The sequence below is a fragment of the Solanum pennellii genome, chromosome 4, assembly GCF_001406875.1.
Source record: "Solanum pennellii chromosome 4, SPENNV200".
In the NCBI taxonomy this organism is placed as follows: Eukaryota; Viridiplantae; Streptophyta; class Magnoliopsida; order Solanales; family Solanaceae; genus Solanum; species Solanum pennellii.
In genome coordinates this window covers 53127976-53136199 of record NC_028640.1, presented here as the reverse complement: position 1 = coordinate 53136199, position 8224 = coordinate 53127976, and positions in this window count along the sequence as shown.

The window sequence follows — 8224 nt, the reverse complement described above, 5'->3', positions numbered from 1 at the left end:
CTTTGCAATTGTTACTTTATTTGGAACTTCATATCTTTAGTTGCTTGAAAATATGTTTCTCCCAAGCATTTCCACATCTCTTTGGCAGTTGAGAAGCCTACAATCAGGTACATGATTTCTTCTGTCAAGGTGCCTGAAATCCAACTCCTTCATAACATATCCTTATCGTCCCAATCATCAACAATGTTGTTGTCTTCTGCACTCTTTCACTGTTACACTTTTCTCAGTAGTCTGTCCATTGAAACAGGTCGCTCAACGTGGTTCTGTGATGATTTCGGTTAGTCTTATCACTTGAATCAACAAAGTCATTTGTGTCCTCCATATAAGGTAGTTCATTGTCTTAAGTTTAATGGAGCAGGACAAAATAAGATGATGAAGTGAAGAGGTCCAAAGAGTGTTGGTAAAATGGGCCATTGCAGTTTGATAATTTGGTTGTTTTTTATTTTGATCTAATACGTTAAAGAGCAGAAAAACATTATTGGTCAGATACCACTTATTAATCTCACGAAAGTATGTAGAAATCAAGGATATATTGATTATTATAATGTTGAGTTACAATCTCCTTATAAAGGAGAAGAGTCCTATTCTAGTTATACTAGGAATCCTACTACAATACAAATAATTACATGAGTAGTATTATATTACAAGTCAAATACACTATCCTAGTTGACTCCAATAATATTCAATAGCTTAGTCGTACGTAACTTAAGATTTAGTAGTCTAATCCTAGTACGAGTCTAACTCTAACTCGTCAGTGTGTCCTAAAGCTAAAAATAAGTTGGAGGACGAATTTGAATTATTTTTTATTTTAATGTGAGATTCCAGTTATTTCTTTCTTTTTCATAAAAATAGTTTTATTTTTATGATATTAAACTAAAGATATATTTATACCAAATTTTTTTAATCTTGTGGTCTTAAACATATCAAGTGGATGTTACATTTAAAATTGATCCATATAAAAGAGTTCCATACAAATTAAATCATTCTTTTTTTTCCTACAAAAAGCTTACGACAATTTTATTGTTAATACAACATTAGGCCTTTAAATTTTTGGTAGCCTAAGGCATATGCCTCATCTTTAAAGGCATAGAGACACCCTATGAATAAACCTAAGTAAAACAATAATAACAAAAGTAATTTTTTTTCAAAAAAAAAAACAATATTATACTCTGATGATGGGTGTACCTAAATTCATTGTGTAATGGTAGCAACAAAATTAAGTTATTTCTTGTTTCTTCCTAAGATTTGTAGTTTTTTTTTAAAAAATTAAACTATTAAGAAAAAGTAAAGTATTTGTGTATTTCTAATTATGTGTTCTTGAGAAAACATAGGTTAAAGGCATATGGACTTATGGCTTAGTCTTGAATAATGAATATCACCTTGTTCAACTATCAATATTTTTTTTAACTTTGTAGAAATCTGAGTTATCATTCAAGTCTTGATGGTTTTAGGTTTAATTATGGGTTTGGATATGAACATTTGAATTAACAAAAGAATACCATTTCTCATGATTTTGGTGTTCTTATTAATAGTTTATACATAAATTAAAATTTCAGGAAGTATTTTTTTTTATGTTTCACCAAAATATTGAAATTAAGTGTGTAGTTCACTAAATTTATATTTTATGCTTCTTGTAGAACAAATGTTTGCGGTCATATATCCCAAAAGAGGTTAATTGTAATACTAGAATTAGTTGTACCAGAGTTAAATTTACGGTCAAACATTCTACTAAAATTTCATACAAACTATTTTTATATATACTACTAAATTACACCTTTAGTGCTAAAGGAAGTGTCAAGTATTATCTATTCATTTATAATGTTACAACAACCACATGCCATTCCTATGGTATTTTGATGTAAGCACTCAATACTCTAAATTTCTAGTACAACAAGTATAACATAACTAATTTAAACGTCTAATACTTTATATGTGTTTAATTTAACCTAAGACAAACAAATTTACATCAAGAGTTGCAGATTAAAGAAATCAATGCAAATGTCATCTACAAATAATTTCTTTTGCATATTTTAATCATGGAAAAAGGTTACATTTGCCTCCTATTATGCACCTTTTCTTTTAATATTAGAGTTATGACATGTTTGTTTGTTGTTCGTGTAGCGTGTACATTGACCTTACCTATCATACTTTTGTTTATTTTCTACAGATTATCATGCCTCCGGATGAACAAAGTCTTAGTTTACCTTCTGCTGATCGACTTAACAACCTTAACATCCATTTAATCGATGACATTCTAAGTAAGTTGTCTTTTCGAGATGTTGTAAGAGTTAGTACACTTTTGAAGGACTGGAAATATTTTTGCTGGAGAATTCCACATGTGAAGTTCGATCAAACAGTGTGGAAAACACCCGAGGACTTGACATCCCCTACTTTTGGATTTATTCCGATTCTTGATAGTTTCCTCAGGTTCCATAGAGGAATAATATTGAAGGTCACCCTAAATATTATTAATCTAATAGTGTGTCCTAATGTTGATCGTCTGATTTTTTCCCTCGACACTGATCACTTTCAACATTTTGTCCTTAAACTTCCATTTACTTATCCTCCATACAGGTTGCCCAACTTCTTTTTTTATTGTTCAGCATTGAGGCATTTGTATTTAATTGAATGTGAAATACAACTTTCATGTTTCTTTCTCGGATTTAATAAGTTGATTAGGCTAAAATTGGAATATGTCACATTATCTACTAATATGTTTGAAAGTTTGATCTCTAATAACCCGTTGCTTGAGGATTTGGTGCTAAAAGACATAGTCAATATGTACCTCATGAGTATTAATGCTCCTAATCTAAGGTCATTTGTCTTTCGTGGCGATATACAATTGATATATCTTGAAAATGTTCCTGTTCTTTCCAATGTTTTGCATGCGCCTAGAGAATTGGTTCTAGAGGATGAAGATGATTTTGTCAGTATTTTTTCGTCTATTCCTGCTCTTGAGTGTTTCAGGTGGGATCTTTTTGAGGTAATGTTCCTTCATTTAACTTAATGGTAATGCATTTTGATGTGTACTTTTTTTTTGACTTTGAGTCATCCTGATTTTGTCTATGTATTTGTAGTTCGATAATGTATGAACTGAAGTTATACCAACAAGGCTTCCATAAAATCTTAATGTCTGAAATACCTTTTCATATCTTGGACTACTCTTGGAGAGTTTTTTTTAGCTTTTGTTTATTATTTGCATTATACGAAGTTCCCCAAATTTGAAAGAAATTGAAATTAAGGTCGTCATTAATGTTTATTTTTCTCTCTATCTTTTCCATGTTTTTATATTCGTGTGTAATGACTTGATGGTTTTTTCTTGATTTTTCTTAGGAATGTATCCTTAGTGATGGAGATTATTTCGAATGTGTGCTCCAGGAGGTTGTTGATGAGAGTCCTGCAAGCTTCTCGGATATCACATTTAATCATCTGAGAATAGTTAAGTTTTATGATGTACTATTAGAAGAGGTTGAAATGCAGCTTATCAAGGTTTTATTGGTAAAGTCTCCAGCACTGGTGAAAATGGTAACCAAGCCTCGTCAAATGGAAACTAACGAATCTCTCAATGTATTCATGGAGATAACAAAGTCTCAAGGGGCATCATCTAAAGCAGAAGTTGTGTATCTTGTTGATTAGTGTCGTTATTACAATCCTTCTTAATCTTTGGCTAAAATGTTTTAAAAGTGCAAACAGAAACAAGATGTTTTGTTGATGATTAGTAAGGCTGTGTTTTGCCTTAGCTTTAAGGTACTATAAAGATTTTATCTGCTTGGAAACATAGAATTGTAAATGTTTTGAATACTCTGTTTGGGAAAAGAGATGGTTTTTACATTTCATGGATGCTCTTAAATGATATATGATTTGAGTCTTTGGTTGTTTATTGCAAAGTTATATTATTTGTTGAATTCTCTCAGGGAAACTTACTTTTTGGTTCGTAGGAATTTCTTTCCTTTTAAGGGATAAGTCCAAGTTAGATCAAGAATTTTTATTTAGGAGATACTTTTAGACTAGTAAAGTCTAGGATAACTTTCAATGTTATTCCTATATGAAACCAGAGGAAACAATCAAGAATAGGAATAAATCCAATGGTAGGGGATGTCAAGTCCTCTTGTGTTTCCCAGACCTTTTGATCAAATTTAACCTGTGTAATTTTTGGGCAAGTATATTGCCAATCCTTAGAAAGTGTACTAGTTCTTATAAATCTTGAAAAGACAACCTATTTGAAATGTCATCAATTAAATGAATGGCAAGATTGCTAAGTCGACCAAGAGAAGGTAAACATAGTCTTTGTTCATCTAGAGGCATGATAATTTGTAGAAATTAAAAAAGAATACGACTTGTAAGGACAGAATATATGCTACACGAACAACAAACAAACATGTCACAACTTTAACAATAAAAGAAAAGATGTATAATTCTAGATGACACTTGCATTGATTTCTTTAGTTTGCAACTTTTGATGTAAAATTGTTTTGATTAGGTTAAAGTAAACACATATAAAGTATTTTTGTATAGAATTTGAAGAGAACCTAGAAATTCAAATTAGTGATGCGATACTTATTGTACTACAAATTTATAGTAGTGAGTGTTTACATCAAACCACTATATGAATGACATGTGTTTATGAAATATTAAAAATCAATAGATAATACTTGACACTTCTTTCAAAATTAAAGGAGACGTTTTGTAGTATATATAAAAATAGTACTTGTATTAATTTTTGTACAAATGTTTGACTATAAATTTATCACTGGTACAACAAGTACTACTATTTCAGTTAACCTTTTTAGGATATATGACCCCAAACATTTATGCTACAAGAAGAATGATTATGTATCCTTAGTGATGGGGATTATTTTGAACTTGTGCCCTATGATTTAATTGATGAGATTCATGCAAGATTCTCGAATATAACATTTAATCACCTGAGGACAATTAAGTTTTATGATGTACTATTAGAAGAGAGTGAGATGCAACTTACTTTTAGGAATTTCTTTCTTATTAAAGAATAACTCCAAGTTATACCGAGAAGTATGATGGACATACTCATTCCTTATCTATGAAGACGAAACTCGAAGAATCATCCCCCAATTTGGGATTCTTGATTGATGTTAATTTAAAAGTTATGTTGTGTGTTAAATTTCCTTGGGTGAGCTTGATGCATTGAGTGGAAACTTACTTTCTGTCTCGCTACTGGAAATTTCTTGTCTGCTAAGGAATTAGTCCATGTTAGACCGAGAAGTATATATGTTAGACATGATGCTTCCTCATTTGTGAAGAAGAAACTCGAGAAGAATCACCCAATTTGGGATTCGTGAGTTGATGTTTATCTCGAAGTTATGTGGTGTGTTGAATTCTCTTGGCGAGCTTAAAGTATTGAATGGAAACATACTTTTTGTACTGTTAGTAGGAATTTTTGTTTGCTTAAGGGATTATTCTTAGTTAAACGGACAAGTATATATGTTGGACATTATCCCTCCTAATCTGTGAAGAAGAAACTCGAAGATCATGTCCAACATATATATACTTGTCGGTGTAACAAAGAAAAATCCCTTAGAAAATAAGAAATTCCTACTGACCATACAAAAAGTAAGTTTCCATTCAATACTTCAAGCTCGCCTAGGAGAATTTAACACACAACATAACTTCGAAATTTACATCAACTCGAGAATCCCAAATTGGATGATGCATCTTCTTAAGAAAGGAACATGTCCAACATACTTCTCGTTCTTACTTGGACTAATCTCTTAAGAAGCAACAAATCTCTACTAACCAGACAGAAAGTAAGTTTTCACTCAATGTTTCAACCTCTCCGAAGGAAATTCAACACATAACATAACTTTGAAATAAATATCAACTCACGAATCCCAAATTTGGTGATTCTTCTCGCGTTTCTTCTTCATAGGTGAGGAAAGATCATGTCCAATATATATACATATTGGTATAACTTGGAATAGTTCCTTAGCCAGACAGAAAGTTAAGTTTCCAAAGTTCAAAAAAGGATAGCATGTACACAACAGTTTACTCCTAACTTTGTATGCGGTGTTTCAGAGTTGATTTTCGATAGCCCTCGACTTAAAAGAAATGTTATGCAGTAGAAACAACATCTAAAAACAAAAATAAATAAATAGAGGATAATAGGGTTCGTTCTACGTTCCAAAATCCCAAGAAAACTAACATCTACCACAAAAAAAAGTACAAAGTGGAAGAAGGGCTTCTATTTCAAAAAATTAATAACACCAAAATGAGAAAGATTTGATTTTTAAACAAAAAGAGAAAACAAATTTTAAGCTTATCAACAACTAAAATTACTACTGTAAACATCCAAAAAAAAAGTTAGAAAAGTATCAAATACCATTTTGCGCACACGTTATCTTTCAACTGCTGAACACAAATTTGTATGATTGTGAAGTCTTCAATTTCATCACCGCGGAGTGAAAAGAGGGAACTAAAGAAGGAAAGGGGGAGATAGGTTTTCTTCTTAAATTAAATTTTTACAGAATTGTAATATGGAGTGGGGTGGGTGGTGGGGGCAATTAATTATGTTGGTTCCTTAGTAGTATTGTCTTGTCCTTATCAATTTACGTGATACAATTTAATTCGACATTAAAAAAATTAAAAATAAACAGAAAATTGGAATGTGACATGTAATAGAAATCTTATAGATTAATGTGATTATAAATTTACTAAAAATGTAGAGATAAATTATGTATTTTTTATTTTAATTTAGTTATTAATTTTCTCATTATAAAAATGATAAATTTCATTAATTTTAACTTAAAGAATTTTTTTATGAAGGTTTACAAACTTGATTAATTTACAAAATTAAAAAAGTAATAATTTTAAGAATATATGAGATCCAAATGATTGAAATAATTATCTATGATAAAGTGGACACTTAATATAGGACTATGAAAAGACTTTCTTTTGGAAATAACTCAAAAAAAGAAGCAAATATCACATAAATTAATGGGAAAAGAGATTAAAATTGATGTGATATGTCAAATTCAGTCCACTTAATATTTTTTGCATGTGACGTTTAACTCCTCAAAATAGTTAAACTTCATTTATAGGTCAGTTACAAATTCAATTTCCGGATTTTGTGATCTTTTTTAATTAAAAAATCGTCATTTTTATATATAAGAGATATAGAAAATACCAAGAGATATCATTTGTTCAGTATTATTGACACAAAATTCCTGCATTTAGCCACTTTTATGCAAGGGCGAATGTAGAAGGGGCGAATGTATATTCATTTGAATTTTCTTGACAAAAATTTTATATGATATATATAAGAGTGTTTTTTGTTTGTTTATATATAAATTTTAAATTTCTCAACATAAATGGTTTTGTACATTGTAAGGTGTTTACATTCACTAATTTGATTACCATTGTTTTTACACGACCATGAAAAATAAGAATGGCAATAAGGTGAACCGGCTGCGGGGCAGGATAGGTTTAAGGGTATGTGAGGCGGGGAGGGCTTAAGGTTATGTGGGGCGGGTCTTAAGCGGGGTGGGTTGAAGTGGATTTCTTTTTAATTAACGTGGATCAAGGTGGGCTGCGGGCATATGTGATTTTATGTGGGTTCAAACTTAATTTTAACTTCTTACATGTCATAGAATGACAGAACATTATTTATTAAGATAAATTCATTAAAGCTACAAATAAATGAAGATGGTTCATAAAAAAATAATACAATTTCTTGCATGATTGTCAATTGTCCTCTAAAAAATAAAATTTAAAGTCACTATCCTATTAACTTAATACAACTTAAGGAAAAAATGATTTTTTTAATGAATTTTATTTTTAGTATCAATAACTAAGAAAAAAAGAAAATATTATGAAAATTATGCAGGGCGAGTTCATGCGGGAGAAGTCTATGTGGGGTAGGGTGGAGCAGGGCGGGTTGAAAATGAAAATTTTTGCTCTGCGGGGCGGAGCAGATTAAAAAGTTTGTGGGTTAAGCTCAACCCGCACCGCCCCCGCCCTACACGGCCCCATTGTCATCCCTAATGCAAAAATAGGAGCTTGTGTAGTATAATTCTTTACATATATCCATAAAATAATTTTATCCTAATGTTATTGTGTAACGACCTGTTTAGTCGTTTTGAGCAGCAGATTTTATTTCTGAAAAAAACTGTGTGAGTCGACGGAACCCACGACGGGCCGTCATGGACACGACGGGCCGTCGAGGGTGTCTCGTTCCAAAAGACTTAGACTT